Consider the following 17,057-nt stretch of genomic DNA (forward strand, 5'->3'; position numbering starts at 1 on the left):
GCTTTCCCAGCTCTTGGGTTGGTCTCTGTAACTATATATTTGTGAAAGAAGATTATCATTTTTTTTTTTACTCATCATACAATGAATAGAAAAAATATATCAAAAGGAAAACCCTTTCTATACATCATTTAATATAGGCAGGAATCATAATTTTAAGTTAAATGAGGGCCTTTATCAACCATGTCCTTTAGGACCTACATAAAGCCAGTCTGCAGCAAAGGTCAATTAAACCAAAGTTACCTCTCTGTAACTTTTACCATTGCCCTTCTCAAAGAAAATGACACAGTGCTTTTAAATGATCCTCATAAAATTGCCAAACATGACTAACTGTTGGCCAAAAAAAAAAAAAAAAAAAAGAGTAACTTTTAGATGGATTGATATCTACCTAGGACTTGTTCATTAAACGCACCTGCCTGAGTATTGTGACTTGATTGGGGTTTTCTTTAAGTCACTCCTGAAGCATTGTGATGGCTTTGTCTAACATTAATAGTTTTTTAAAAATGATATGTCTTGGGGTATGGCTATGAATAAAGGGGAGAATCTGTTGCTATTGCAAACCAATGATGGAAGCAACTTACAAAGAAAATCTGAATTGTAACTATGTTGCTATTTATGTAAAACACTGTCCTCACCTTTCAGTCTGTAGTTGATGTGCACAGACACGGTTGTGGCTCTCGGGTTGCTGTTCTGCCGTCTTCCTGTCTCCTTCAGTCCCTCCATGTGTATATGAACTTCAATGATACAGTGGGGCGTTTAACAGAGATTGCTATGTGCAATACTGTATTTAGTGTTTCTACTTTAATTTTTCTAGGATGTTAATTTATATGAAAATAAAATGCATAATAAAAGAGTTCTGTGCCTATTGTGTATATATAACCTAAAAGCACATGCAAAATATTTACTCCAGAGGGGAATTAAGTTAGAGCGTCTGTGTCCAAAGATTTTTGAAAGTTCTTATTTCAGGCTGAACAGTTATTAGTGAATAGTGAAAGTCGCTCAGTCATGTCCAACTCTGTGAACACATGACTATACAGTCCATGGAATTCTCCAGGCCAGAATACTAGAGTGGGTAGCCGTTCCCTTCTCCAGGGGATTTTTCCAACCCAGGGATCAAACCCAGGTCTCCTGCATTGTAGGTGGATTCTTTACCAGCTGAGCCACCAGGGAATCCTGAATAGTTATTAGCAGCTAAGTATTTAACAAATACTGGTTTGTAAAGATGAAATAATAATTCTGCTACATCAAAACATATTTTCTTAAGTGCAAATTTTCTTAACCCAGTTTTAGGGAAGAAGTATTTCCTCCTTATGAAAATACCAGTATGTTAATACCTAAGAAGTCCTTTTTCTAAAAGTTACAAATTAATTGCAAAAAGTTACAAAAAAAAAAAAAGTTGATATAAATTAAATTGTGATAAAAATTGACTTGATCTCAGTGAGGCAGCAGTGAGTGGTGGCGTGAAGTGAGATCTAATTCCCTGTCCAGGAACTGACCCTGGGTAGCCTGAACGAAAACCAGGAATCCTAGCCACCAGGCCAGCAAGGGCTAGAGGCTAGAAGCTAATTTTCCCTGGATCTTTGCCCCCAGTGAAAAATGCATTTACCATAGAGGCAGAAACTGTAAATGCAGGTACAAACTTTATTATTAGAGACATAGCACAGCAACACGTGGGAAAGAACATAGAGAAACAGTTGGTTTAGTTAAGACAGAAGCAAAACAGAGATACACACCTGGAGAGAAAGGAGCGCAATAAAGAGTTGGTTAAGTCATTTACATAGGCCAGTTTTTCTGGGTCTTTGTCTTCCTTTCTGCCAAATTTCTGGTTTCTTTTTTCACATCTGACCTATCCTGGGACTCTCCCCTGATGTGCACACACCCCTCAGCTAAGATGGATCTCAAAGTGGAGGCTTCTGGGAGAAGCAAGACTCATTATGGTCTGACATTTTCGCCTGACTTTTGACCCACAAGGAGCCTTTTATGCATGATCTTGTCCCAAAAGGGGGTGGGGGAAGGCGAGATCTCTTAATCCTTTATTCAAGCAGGATTTTGTCCCTGCCATGACTATCAAAGTGTTTAGAAGAGACAAACACTGGCTATTTACCCTCTTTCTGTTGTTACTTCCATTTCAGAGGGCAAACAGGAAAGGGAAAGGGAAGTCGCTCAGTCGTGTCCGACTCTTCGTCCTGGGGTCCCATGGACTGCAGCCTACCAGGCTCCTCCGTCCATGGGATTTTCCAGGCAAGAGTACTGGAGTGGGAGGCTGATTGTAAATGCCTCAACTGGAGCCCACCTATCTCTTGTCTCAGGAAATGTAAACAGGCTAGTTGTAAATGTCTAACCTGGAGTCCATCTATCTCCTACATCACCCTTATGGGAAGATAATAAGGCAGAGAACATTATGGTGCAAAGAGATGGATATAGACAAGGAAATAGAAGAAATAAAAAAGAAGCATTATGCTAATGGAAAAGCATTATGGAAGCTAATGGGGAAAAAAAGCTAATGTAAAAGACTTGCTTTTACTCCATAAATCATCTTTGAATTTAGATCTAACTTAACTTTTCACTATAGATTTTTCATCACCTATACGTTGGCTTGTCATCTACTTTGTGCAAAGGCCGGGAGCTCATAACTCCTAGTGGGTCTCCCATTCAAGTACTAACCAGGCCCGACCCTGCTTAGCTTTCGAGATCAGAGGCGATCCGGCGCGTTCGGGGTAGTATGGAAGCGGTTGTAGGGAAGCGGCTGCCGCCAGGAGCCTAAAGAGCCCTGCGCTGCGCCTCCCTTTTGCTCTTACCTGCGGGTCGGGCCAGCCGGCCGCACCTCTCCACAGGCCGCGCGCTGTACTTGAGCCGCACGACCCGCGACCGGACTCCGGCCCGCCGGCCGACGCCGCCCCGCCCCCGCACACCGCCACCCAGGGTCAGAACCTGCCTGGCCCGGCCCGGGGGCCTGGAGGGCTTCCAGGACCCTGACGGCCGGCCGGGCGTGCGTGCGAGGTCTGGGGGGTGGGGTGAGGGCGCGGAGGCGCTCTCCCACCCTGGGCCTCTCCAGGCCAGCCCCCCGTTCGGCGGGCCCCACCTCCCCCCGCCCCCCATCGCGTTCGCTGCTCAGGGCCATGTGGCCCCGGAGGTGTCTGGCTTCGGGCCCGCCGCGGCCCGCGGTCCTCTGAGCCTCCTGCAGGCCTAGGCGCAGCCCAGCCGGGGCCCTGAGCGCCCATCCTGCCCGGCACCTGCCCGGTACCCAAACCCATCGGGAGCCACAAGCGCGGTCGACCGGAGCGCCTCAGCCCCGCCCCTTCGCCCTACCGAGGCCCCCCTCTCTGCCCTCACGCTGCCCGCCCAGCACAGGACCTTCCTGAGACAGCAGACGAGCGACAGGCAGGCACACGGACAGACACACAGACACTCGCACGCATCCACGCAAAGGGAGAAAGCTGGCCGGTGCAAGCTCGTCAGCCAGAGCCAGAGCCATAGCACCTGTGAGAGGCCGGGGCCAGAGGAAGGGACGGGAGGCAGGGTGTCAGGAGAGCCAGAGGCAGAAAGAGACGAAAGTTCAGGGACAGACTCGAAGACGGCGTGGGGGCAAGGGAAGCCTCGGGCAGGATGCCAGGCAGGATTGGGTGCTCAGGGCCCCGGCTGGGCTGCGCCTAGGCCCGCAGGACGCTCAGAGGACCACGGGCCGCGGCGGGCCCGAAGCCAGACACCTCCTGTGCCACGTGGCCCTGAGCAGCGCGGGGAGGCGGGGGGAGGGGGGGGGGGGAGTGGGAGTGGGGAGGCGCTGAGCGGGGGCAGTCCTGGAGAGGCCCAGGGTGGGAGAGCGCCGAGACTTCCGCGCCCCTCACTCCACCCCCCAATCCCCGGACGCACTCCCGACCTGCGGCTCGGGGGTCCCGGAAGCCCTCCAGGACCCAGGGCCGGGCCAGGCGGGTCCTGGCCAGGGGTGGCGGTGTGCGGGGTCGGGGCGGCGTCGGCCGGCCGCAGGGCTGCCGGCCCTGGCCTGCCGGAGTCCGGTCGCGGGTCGTGCGGCTCAAGTACAGCGCGAGGCCCGTGGAGAGGTGCGGCCGGCTGGCCCTACCGGCAGGACAGAGCGAAAGGGAGGCGCAGCGCAGGGCTCTTAAGGCGCCTGGCAGCAGCCACGTCCGTATAAGGCCATACCACCCTGAACGCGCCCAATCTCCTCTGATCTAGGAAGCGAAGCGAGGTCGGGCCTGGTTAGTACTTGGATCGGAGACCGCCTGGGAATACCGGATGCTGTCAGAGGCGTCGCCTGCCTTCCAGCCGGCCGGCCGGCCGGTGTCCCTCGCAGGCAGCGGCGTCCCAACTCTTGGGTCCTCGCAGCCCCAGCCCCTCCGCGGGTGGGTGGCCAGGGCCACGACTTCCGCTGCAGACCTGGGTTGCCTCCGCGCGGCCCGCAAGCCCCTCCGCATTCGGCTTCCAGGAAACCAGATGACAGCTGTGTCTCAGTCTGGGGCTCCCTTGGCACACCTCAGGCAATCCCAGGGACTGCCCCACACCCAGCCCCAGTCCCAGCCCCATCCTCGCACGTGACCGCGAGCGCGCGCGCACACACACACACACGCCCACCGACACACTCACACACACGCACTCTCACACACTCACCCTCTGGCCTGGGGGTGGGGGCTGAGTCTTGCCTTAGGTAGCCAAGCCTAAGGGGACCTTTGAGACCTCGGCTGAGAGGAAGTCTTGGGGACCCCAGGGTGACTGCTAGCCCCAGGGCACCACGTCCAGCCGGGGCCCGCCTGGCCCAAGGCTGACGCCCCCTCCCTTGGGGAAGCTGCTTCTTCCACAGGGCCTCTCTCTGAGGTGTGTCACGGTCTGTGCCAGTGTGTCTGTCGGATCGGACGCCATCCTCTCTCCCGTGTCTGTCTCCCGTTTTCCGTCTCTCTGTCAGTCGCTCTGTGTCTCCCTGTCTCTGTTTCTCCCTCCCTGTGTGTGCGTGCATGTGCGCGTGTCTGTCTGTGTGTCTGCATCTCCCTGTTGCCATCTCGGAGTCTGTCTGTGATCCTTCGTCTTTTCTGTGTCTGTCTCTCCTTACACCCGGCTTCCCGTCTCTTCTGGTATGTAGTGAGAATAAAAAAAAGGAGTCCAGAATGACGGTGACTAAAGACAAGGAAGTGAAAGCCGGGAAAATAGAACAAAGGAGGTCTGAGGAGCTGAATGAGAACCTCAGGTTGAGCAAAGAGTACTGGCTAATCCAATTTAGGTAGGGCAGGCTCAGGGGGAGGAGAGAAAACATATAAAAAGAGTAATCAAGGGGCCGTGCATCTCTGTCTGTGTCTCTTCTTTTCACCTCTGTTGGGCCGGCATGCCCTCATGCCTAGAAGATGTATTTTCCTTTATTTTCTAAAAAAAAGTGAGTCGTAACACAGAGCTGTATCATTGGTCTGTCAAAGAGCTGTAGCACAGGCCCTTCTGAGGGCTGTAATGCTAGTCCATCGCTTCAAAGTTTTGTTGTGACAAGACAAAACTGAGGAAATTACAAACTCCCCCGACATCTATGGTGTCCTTTATCAGATTTTACCTGGCTGAAACAACCTCAGCATGGTCCCCGCAAGGAAGAGGCCAAGCACAGCAGAAGCCCAACTCAGTGAAAGCTCCCATGGTGGATGCTGAATGCGAAGAAAACCCAGCAAAGGGAAAGTGACAAGAAATCTAATGTGCTGGGGACTGAAACAGTGAAAAACAAACTCAGCAGAAAGCTCACGTGGCTCACTCTCAGATTCCAAAAGAGCTCCGGTTAAGGTAGGAGGTCCTTACCCCTATGGCTGGAAGGACATATGCCTAACAAAATCTTAATTTCTTTACAATCTCTTGTTTCATTTTTCCTTGAACTGCCCGTGAACAGGCAAGCAGCAGTGTGTGCAATTGAAGGACTATGGCAGGGCCTACTCTTCAGTATGTCCCAAAGGCTCCACTATCTGCTGGGCCCCAGTAGCTGTTACCCAAGCCGGTAGGGGTTCTTCTGTCCTTAATCTTGTTTGTGCCAAGGATCAGGCCAATGAAAACTGAGCACAGGTTAGGTATTTAGCAGATTTTCCAGCAGATTATGAAGAGGATTCCTTAGCATGTTTGCCCCACTGCTTTTTCCTCCCGTTCTTCAGCTCCTCTCTCCCAGGACTTGAGCCCAGCCAAAAGCCATGATGCCTGGCTTCAGGACCTAATGGACCTCAGGCTCCGACGTCTCATTGCAAAAATTCAGTTAGAGAGACAGCCATAGGTAAAAGGGGGATTTGTCGGGATTCAGAGAAGCACACTCTGCAGGGTGTGGGCCATTGCAAAGGGCAAGTGTTTTGGCCATGGACTGTGGTATGGCTAGTTTTTGCTGGGTGAATTCATATGCTAATGAGGGGAGGGTCATTCCAACCATTGGGGAACCACCCACTCCTCTGTCTTTTGACAGTGCCCTGGAGCTGTCCTGCCACCTCTGGGTGTGTCATTTAGCTTACAGATTGGGGATCAAAGTTTAGTTGAATTTGACTTGTCATTTTAGACCCATTTGAGTTTAATCGGTTTATGTTATGCCCTTGTGCTATGTGATTCTTTCAAAATGTGTGCCCTGTGCCTCTTCCCTCCTGTTTCATGCTCTTTTCCTGAGCCCCGTCCGGGTTCACAATGTTGCCTCTACAATCTTCTGGCAGGACAACCAGAAAATAGCTGGCCCTTTGGAGGGAAATACTATATAATATCCAACCCCTCTAGGTATTCAGGCCTTCATCTTCCATGTTTCCTACATGTGCAACATCAGCATCTCTCAGTGAATCTCCTAGGGTGGGTGACAGGCACACAATGCCTGCTAGAAGTCCATCTGTTGGCATCCCTTCAAAGGCAATTGGGCTTCCAAGGATAATGTCTGCCACTTTGGGAGTTAGCCCTGCAGGCCGTTTAGGCCCAAATCCTTACCACCCTTCTCCTAAAGTTACAAACATACCCGCGGATCAAACCTCCACTCCACTTTTATGGAACATCTGGTCTGTTGCCTCTCATCAGTTTGTTCTTAAGCCACTTACTAACTCCTACAACCAGGACCCTGCCCCCTTGTAGGCAACATTGCTCCACCCTGCTTATTATTAAAATACTCTAATGCCTCTAATGGACTTCCCTGGTGGCTCAGACAGTAAAGCGTCTGTCTACAATGCAGGAGACCCAGGTTCAATCCCTGGGTTGCGAAGATCCCCTGGAGAAGGAAATGGCAATCCACTCCAGGACTATTGCCTGGAAAATCCCATGGACAGAGGAGCCTGGTAGGCTACAGTCCATGGGGTTGCAAAGAGTCAGACACGACTGAGCGACTTCACTATAATGCCTCTAACAGGACCAAATAACCCACTCCTTTGTCATTACTTCTGTTATTACCTACAGTGGGTCTATGACAATGAAATGTTTACCATTGGAAACACCCTAAGCTGCTCTTAGGGAGGACTAGGGGAAGAAATCAGTGACTTACATTCCCTTAGAGCAGTAAGAGGATAAAACTTCTGACTGTTTCACCAGGTTCCCAGTCTCAGGGCATAGGGTTGGATTCTTTTACATCATGATGTCTATTCCCATCTGTGGTGAACAAACTGGCAATGAGTTAAAATTACAACCCCTTAATCCCACCCAGCCTGGTCATTTGGAGACCTTGGGGATGCCTAACTCCAGTCCAGGGCTCCCAGGAAGTCGACCTGCCTCCACCTGCCTAAGAATCTGGTCCTCGAAAGATTGTCATACCTCAAACTGCTCGGGGATCTCCCAGTCCAGGGGTCCCAGGAAGTTGACATGCCTTGACCTGCCCAGAGATTTGATCTCCAGGAAGCTGTCACGCCTCAGCTTGCCTGGGGATCTGTACCCTGACCCAGGGATGACTAGCTCTCAGGTTGCAACAGTACTGGGTAGGATAAACTTCAGAAAGACTCACCCCTAAGGAAGTCCACCCTTGGAAATAGAAGGAAGCCTATTACTTGTGGGACTGTGCCCAGTCTCAGCAATAACTCAGGAGCCCAATGAGAACCCCATTGCCCTTCTGGAAAGGCTAAAAGAGGCCCTCCAAAAGTTTATCAATCTGGACTTTAAAAGTGATTTTAAAGGACAAATTCCTGTCCCAATGCACATCAGACATCAGGATAAAGTTACAACAGCCACAGCAGCAGGACCCTGCTGCCTCTTTAGATGAGATGGTCCAGACAGCCACCAGCACCTTTTATAACAGAACAGGAGAGGGAGGCCAAGGCCCAGGAAAGGGAGAAAAGGAAAGAGACAAGGCATGCCCAGATGCTGGCTGCCCTCCAGGGAAGCCCTACGGTAAACTCCGAGTCCTTGAAATGACTAATCTGTATACAGGTAGGGCATTGGGCCAAAGAGTGTCAAAACTGTGACAAGTTACCTAAAATGGCTTGCTACAAATGCCATCAACTGGGACACTGGGCAGCACTCTGCCCTCGGGACCCAATAGCCTCAAGGCCAAGCACCAAACCTTCCCTCAAGGCTAATAGTTCAACAGGACTGAAGCGGCCCGCACCAGCCAGCCCCTCTGTCACAGATAACCATCACAGGGCTCGAGCCAAGGGTGCAACTGGATGTGGCAGGTAGGTCCGAGAATTTCTTGGTTGGCACAGGGGCTACCTACTCTGTCCTGACCTCCTACTCCAGAGCCCTCTCCTCCCAAACCTTTACCATTTGGGGTGCTACAGGAAAAAGAATTACAAAAAAATTCACCTGAGCACTTTGTTGCTGGGATGGACAAATATTTTCCCACCAGTTTCTAGTGGTCCCTGACTGTCCTCCCTTATTGGGAAGAAACCTCTCCCTGCCTTCGAAATCTTACAGCTATTGCAGTCCTGATACAAGATGCTTTGAAACTCTCTTTTGAGGGTAAACTATTTTTACCAGCCACCAAGTGAAACAACTCCTAAATGGGAGAGGCCATTTATGGATGTCTGATCAAAGAATCCTCAGATATCAAGTAGTGCTGATGGAAAATCCAGGCCTCACTATATAGCCTTGTGAGGTTCTTAACCCAGACACCCTCCTGCCTACCCCTGAGGGCTCTCTCCCTTTTCACTCTTGCCTAGAAACCTTGGACCACTGGACAAAACTCCGAGAGGGATTGTTAGAAGATCCTCTGGCCAATCCAGAGGAAATCTGGTACACTGATGGAAGCAGCTTTGTCTTAGATGGAAAAAGAAGAGCTGGATATGCAGTAGTCTCCAATTTTGAGACCATAGAGGCTAAGCCTCTGCCACCAGGTACTTCAGCCCAATTAGCTGTGCTCATAGCCCTGACTCGAGCTTTAGAGCTGGGAAAAGGAAAAAGAGTAGCTATTTACACTGACTCCAAGTATGCCTTTCTGATGCTACATGCACGTGCTGCTATTTGGAAAGAAAGAGGCCACATGACCACCTGAGGGTCCCCAATCAAACATGGTGATCAAATCCTTAGACTCTTGGAAGCAGTCCATCTGCCCACTGAGGTTTCAGTCTCCCACTGTAAAGGACACCAAAAAGGGAGCATGGAAGTGGCATGAGGGAACCAAGCAGTTGATCAGACAGCTAAGAGAGCAGTGTTACAGAACAGTGACCTAATAGGGGTGGCTACCTTAGTTCCACAGACTAATTTGCCAGAAACTCCTTCATATACTGAAGGCGAGACACCTAAAGCTAAGAGTGAGGGCTTTCAAGAACATAAGGGGTAGTTCTCAAAGGAGGGAATCCTTTTTCTGCCTGGGAACCTCCAATGGAAGTTGGTTAACTCCTTACATGCCACCATTCATTTAGGGGAGAAGGCCCTCCAAAGATTACTAGAAAGTTCCTTCAGAGGAGCAGGCCTCCAAACGACTATAAGGCAAGTGGTCTCCTCTTGTCCCACTTGCCAATTAAACAACCCCCACAGAGCCTGAAGACCCCAGCTGGCCCAGCCCATCTAATGCCATGTGGCCTTCCCAGGAGAGGACTGGTAGATGGACTTCAACCAGATGCCAGTTTCTCAAGTGTATAAATACCTATTAGTCATGATAGATACATTCACAGGATGGATTGAAGGCTTTCCCACCCAGACTGAGAAGGCTGAGGAGGTGGTAAAAAAATTGGCCCATGAAATCATCCTGAGATTTGGTCTGCCCAGGTCATTACAAAGTGATAATGGGACACCATTTACTTCTAAGGTCACCCAAGGGGTCTCTAAAGCACTGGGCATTACTTATTATCTCCATTGTGCCCGCAGGCCTCAGTTTTCAGGAAAAGTTGAAAGAGCCAATGAATTCTTAAAATCAGCGATAAAAAAGATAACCCAGGAGACCTCCCTGGGATTGAAGGAGGTTTTACCAATAGCTCTCCTCTGCACCCGTATTGCCCCTAAGGAACAGGTTGGTCTTAGTCCTTAGGAGATGCTATATGGGAGACTTTTTGTTTATATCTATGACCTCTTCCTAGATCCAGAGGCTCAGACCCTCCAGTCTTATACCATGGCCATTGGGCAACTCCAACAGGATATACGCTTGGGGGGTGTCAACCAGGACTCAAAAAATTCTAAAGAGTCACCACTATATGGTCCAGGGACTCAAGCCCTACTAAAGTCTGGAAAGATGGGCCCCCAAAGGATCAACTCCAGCCCACATGGAAGGGCCCCTACCCTATAATACTTTCCATCACCACAGCAGTCAAGGTACCAGGACACAACTCCTGGATTCACTACTCACGAGTCAAGCTGTGGAAGAAAACAGAAGAGGACACTCAATACACCTGTGAGCCCCTGGGAGATCTCAGATACCTATTCAGAACTACAAACAAGTGCCATTCTAATGAACATTCCCAATATTAAGTTTCTGGGGATAAGATTTCTCAGGACAGCTCTAAAGAGCCAACACAGCTTGGCAAGGGTTGTACTCCAGAACAGACAGGAGATAGATCTTCTGAACCCTGAACAAGGAGGGACTTGAACCATCTTGAATGAGAAGTGTTGTTTCTGGGTAAATACCTCCAGCTAAGTTAAAGAAAGTCTCATAATCCTCAAGAAAAACATTCAGACCCCACAGGATCTCAAAGAACGAGCTGGAGATTTCTCTGGGTGGCTACAATCTCTCTTTGGGGGATCTTCCTGGTGATGGGAATCTGGAGTTGGCTGATGCCCTACTAGTCTTTGTTATCACCATATTGATGCTGCTTATGATTGCTCCGTGTATTATCAATTGTCTAACTCATTTTGTCTCTGCCCAGGTCAACAAGCTACAACATGTAGTGCCAGTTCAACAAGGATATATAAAACTATAGCCGACCACAGAAAATATCACTCACCCTTAGATGAACACTGCTATAAGGACTCTGAGGCCTGAGACTGGCAAGAGGGGGAGGCCCAAAGCCCCTCACCATCCCAGTTCAGCAGCAAGTAGCCAGAAAGACCTCAATGCCCCTATTCCCAAAGAATTGGGCCTCCCATCTCTTGAGGGTGGGATGTTAGGTACTCAGAATAGGAAAAAAGAGTACAGAATGGTGGTGGCTAAAAGACAAGGAAGGGAAAAGCCATGAAAATAGAACAAAGGAAGGGCCGAGGACCAGAGTGAGAACCTCAGGTAGAACAAACAGCATTCAAGGCTAGCCCAATTCACATACGGCAGGCCCAGGGGGAGGAGAAAAGCATATAAAAAGAGGAGTCAGAGGGCCAGGGGTCTCTCTCTCCTCTTTGCGTCTTTTGGGTCAGCATGCCTTCATGCCTCAAGGACATATTTTCTTTTGTTTTCTAAATAAAACTGAGGTGTAACACGGATCAGTAACACTGGTCTGTCCAAGAGCTTTAACACTGGCCCATCCGAGGGCTGTAACGCTGGTCTGTCGCTTCAAAGTTTTGTTGTGACGACAGAACTGAGGAAATCACACACTCCCCCAACACCTCCTCTGGCCCCGGCCTCTCACGCGTGCTGTGGTTGGCCGTCTTGCACTGGCTGTGGCTTCCTGGAGCTGCTCCTTAAGTTGCTGGCCTGCTCTCCTTAGTGAACTTTCAAGTGCTTGAGTAAAGGGCCTGCCGACTTGGGGCCAGATCCTTTGTTTGTTGGTTGGCTTAGGGGCCGGATGCCTTGGTAGGGCATAGGGGTGAGGCGGATGACCTTAAGTGACTCTTCTGTTGGCTCCCGCTATTGCAGGGCATGATGGGCAGTCATGATTCTGGCTGGAGTACCCTTAGTTTGTTAGAAGGCACATAAGACCAAGAGCCCTGGCTCGTGTAACCAGACACCTTAGGAGACAGATTCCCCAAAGCAGGGTTCTATATTGTGACCCTGGCATGGATGGGTCTAGAGAGGTGGGAGAGCACAGAGGTGTTTGCATCCGCCCCCCGCCTGCTGGTAATACTGTAATATCTCTGGTTGTGGGGACTGGGGAAGCCTTTTAGCAGCCTTGTTGGAGGTGGAATGGGGGTTGCAGGGCTGATCTGTAATTAGGCCTTTTGTATAGCCACGGCTGCTAGGCTCCTCCTAAGCTTTGGCATAGTTACTGCCACAAGTCAGCTGTGAGTCTTCCTGGATCATATCTTTTTTTTTTGTCCTGGAAAATTGGTTTGCAGAAAGGAAAGGAGAAAACCCTTCCATTACTCAGCTGATTTCATGAAATGTAGCAGGTGGAATGCGTTTTCTGAAGATCTCTTAATTTGAAAAATATATTCTGTAACTGACAGGTAGATCATAGTTCGTTTGTGATTTACATAGGCTAGAAATATCAAAATGTGATTAAAAGAATTTTCAAATATGTGGAGTGCATTTTAGGTATTAATATTTTAAAAAGTCTTCTATGGTTAGAAATGAAAAATACCTTTGGACTTGATTTCTTAAACACAAAGCTTTCCCTAAATTATTCAAATTCTTCTGCATTATACTTAGGGCATTATTTTGATGTTGAACAGTACTAGATGGGAAGAATCAGAGGAATCTTCATTCAGTTGCAGCAGCCACCTTCTCAGGAACCTGGGGTAGTTGCAGGAGAAGAGTGGTCTACTGGCAATGACTGCTGTGGAATCAGGTGGATGTGACACGGAGTGTATCCCAGCTGTTTAATTGCTCTGTGGGCTTTTCAACAATTTATTAATACTTCTCTCAGCACCTTTATATAAAGGTTTGTTTAGGTATGATGTTAGTAATTGAAAAAACAGTGATTGTGTGTTTTCTACCTATATCCATGCCCTTTGCAATGTGATTTTACAGCTGGTTCTGTAAAAAGTGAAACCAAAAATGGAGAGACAGAAATCTGTCCCTTCAACCTTGGGTTGAGGCTGGTCTCATGTGCTTTGGCCAGAAAAATGCAGTAGGTATGACCCTGACAGCTTTGGGCCTAGGCTGGAAAGATCTTGAATGTTTTACTTTTTCTCTGGATCCCTGCTCTCCATGAAAACAAGCCCATATGAGCTTGGATGACATCCGGGTGCCCAGGTGGCACCCAGCTCAACCCCAGTAGAGCACCCTAGTCAACTAGCAGCAGACCACACACTCACCTTGGTGTCCAGGTGAAATGAACAAATGGCTCAGCTGAGCTAAGCTCACTGTGCTGACCATGAGTTCAACCATGAGCTAGCTAGGTTTTGGGGTGGTTTATCATGCAACAGTAACCAATTAACATGCACACCCATTCCAAGCTGGATGCCAGGTCCAGTGGCTAAGATTCCTAGCTCCCAATGTTAGGGGCCTGAGTTCGATTCCTGATCAGGAAACTAGATCCTACATGCCTCAACTAAATAAATAAATTAAAAAAAAAAGACTTCTTCATCTATGTACGTCCATGTATTGACACAGCCCACAGAGGGGCACTGTTAATGTGTTTGTGGATTTCCATACCAGGCACAGGAAGAACGGTGGAGAAAAGGAGGGACAAAGCAGTCTGGCTCCGAGTCCTCACCAGAACTTCTGGGATCACAAGTCCTTGCACAGGGTAGGTCATATATTCTTCCTGGCTGTTAACTTCCCCTGCTGCAGCTGCTGCTGCCAGTTTCCACCCTGTGCTATTGTAGGGTAGTTGTAATCTTGTCCGCCAACACCAGCCCACTTGTGGTGGCAGCATGGCTCTGTGATGGGGAGGACCATGAAGGCAAGTTCAGGCTGAGGAGGAGGGAGGCCTCTGCTACCCGCTTCTGCATCAGCTCCATTTCCAAGCACTGCCCTCCTTCCCTGCTGCTCCCACTCATAAGAGCTTCAACCCACAGAACCTGGGCATTCAGGGAGCTTCCGAGTCAGAGAACTTTCTCGTTTCACCTTCACTGCATATATCGGATTAGGATATATTTGCAAGCACAGATGTTTATAGGTATTCTGTGTTTTAGACTTGCACCCTGACCCAGGAATTAATTTATTTTTAAAAATACTGACAATTTTTGAGGAATTTATCATTAAATTCCCTACTTCTCTTATTTCTAACTTAATTGCATTATGACTTGGAAATGTAATGTGTAAAATTCGTGTCCTTTTTACTAAGTATACCCTTTTGTTTACAGGATATGAATTTATTATTAGCAAGACTGTTGGCTCAGGTTTTTAAAAAATTCATTTTGTTACCACAATCTTTTGGGTTTCTACATACAGGTCAGTTATGTTTCCAGTTTTGAGTACTTTAAAAAAAAAAAAAAATCTGGCCCTTCATACTCTCTCTTAGACTTTTCCTCTGGAGTCTGTGATCTAATACCTTTTTTGTCAATTAAGACTGCTTTGACAGACTTCCTTGGTGGCTCAGGCAGTAAAGAACCTGCCTGCAATGCGGTAGATCCGGGTTCCAGCCCTGCTTTTGGAAGATTCTCCTGGAGAAGGCACTGGGAGAAGAATACTCCAGTATTCTTGCCTGGAGAATTCCATGGACAGAGGAGCATGATGGGCTACAGTCCATGGGGTCGCAAAGAGCGACTAACACTTTCAGCTCTAGATGCCCAGCCCAGCTGGTGTTGGGTCCAGAGGGAAATTTTATGGCAGTCCAGAGGGAGAGACTCCAGTACTCTTGACTGGAAAATCCCGTGGACGGAGGAGCCCGGTGGGCCGCAGTCCACGGGGTCGCACAGAGTCGGACACGACTGAGCGACTTCACTTTCACGCATTGGAGAAGGAAATGGCAACCCACTCCAGTGTTCTTGCCTGGAGAATCCCAGGGACGGGAGAGCCTGGTGCGCTGCCGTCTGTGGGGTTGCACAGAGTCGGACACGACTGAAGCGACTTAGCAGCAGCAGCAGCAGAGGGAGAGAGAAAAAGGTGGCCTTCAGAAGGCATTTCCAGGTCCCTAGGTACCAGATACTGTTTTAAACTGGACTTAACTGTTTCAGATACCCAGCGCGGTGCTTCAACGTGTTCTCCGTAAAGATCTGAGTAACCATGGAGGCTCCCCACGCCAGCCTCACTGCACTTGGCGGCGGAGCGGGGACCAAAGGAGAAGGCACGGACCTACGAGTGGGCAGAGCGGCCGCTGAGCTAGCCAAGCTCAGGGACCCCAGGCTGTGCTGTGCTGGCTGCCGGAAGTGCAAGCTGCTCGCTGGTCAGCGAGAAATCCAGTCTCACCACCAGCATCTCGTGGAGACGTACCTGTCTGCAAAGTCACTCCAACCACCCTGGGCTCGCCGCCTCGCTTTGTATCCGCAGGCAGGAGATGCTGGGGAAGAAAACGCACTCTTCCTTGCGTGGCAGGACCTCCCTCCGCCCAGGTGGAGGGACGACGGGGGGGCCCTCGCTGCGCATTCTGGGAGCGGTGGTCTCAGCTACTGCAGCCGGTGGCTTGCAGAGCTGTAGGACTACAATTCCCGGTTGCACAGCGTAGGGCGTGGGGGTGGTGCCCAGCTTTCCGCGCTCACAGAGGGGGCAGGGCAGGAGGCGGGGCTGTCGCGGCGCATTCTAGATGCTGTGGTGTCTTAGCCAGCTGTAGCAGGTGCCTTGGGGAGGTTGTTTAGTCGCTCAGTCCTGTCCGACTCTTGGTGACCCCATAGGCTGTGGCACACCAGGCTTCCCTGTCCTTCGCTATATCCCGGAGTTTGCTCAAACTCACGTCCATTGCATCAGTGATGCCATCCAACCATCTCATTCTCTGTTGTCCCCTTCTCCTCCTGCCCTCAACCTTTCCATGCATCAGGGTCTTTTTCAATGAGTCGGTACTTCCCATTAGGTGGTCAAATTATTGGAGCTTCAGCTTCAGCATCCGTCCTTCCAATGAATATTCAGGATTGATTTCCTTTAGGATTGATTGGTTTGATCTCCTTGCTGTCCAAGGGACTCTGGAGGGTCTTCTCCAGCACCACAATTCAAAAGCATCAGTTCTTTGGCACTCAGCCTTCTTTATGGTCCCAACTCTCACATCCATACATGACTACTGGAAAAACCATAGGTTTGACTAGATGGACCTTTGTCAGTAATGTCTCTGTTTTTTAATATGCTGTCTAGTTTGTCATTGCTTTTCTTCCAAGGAGCAAGTGTCTTTTAATTTCATGGCAGTCTGCAGTCACTGTCTGAAGTGATTTTGGGGCCCAAGAAAATCAAGTCTATCAGTGTTTTCATTGTTTCCCTATCTATTTGCCATGAAGTGAGGGGACTGGATGCCATTATGTTCATTTTTTGAATGTTGAGTTTTAAGCCAGCTTTTTCACTCTCCTTTTTCACCTTCATCAAGAGGCTCTCTAGTTCTTGTTCATTTTCTGCCATAAGGGTGATGTCATCTGCATATCTGAGGTTATTGATATTTCTCCCAGCAGTCATGATTCCAGCTTGAGCTTCATCCAGCCTGGCGTTTCACATGATGTAGTTAAGGCTATGGTTTTTCCAGTAGTCATATATGGATATGAGAATTGGACTGTGAAGAAAGCTGAGCGCCAAAGAATTGATGCTTTTAAACTGTGGTGTTGGAGAAGACTCTTGAGAGTCCCTTGGACTGCAAGGAGATCCAACTAGTCCATTCCAAAAGGAGATCAGTCCTGGGTGTTCTTTGGAAGGAATGATGCTAAAGCTGAAATTCCAGTACTTTGGCCACCTCATGCGAAGAGTTGACTCATTGGAAAAGACTCTGATGCTGGGAGGGATTGGGGGCAGGAGGAGAAGGGGACGACAGAGGATGAGATGGCTG

Source organism: Bubalus bubalis, chromosome 4, assembly GCF_019923935.1.
Source record: "Bubalus bubalis isolate 160015118507 breed Murrah chromosome 4, NDDB_SH_1, whole genome shotgun sequence".
In the NCBI taxonomy this organism is placed as follows: domain Eukaryota; kingdom Metazoa; phylum Chordata; class Mammalia; order Artiodactyla; family Bovidae; genus Bubalus; species Bubalus bubalis.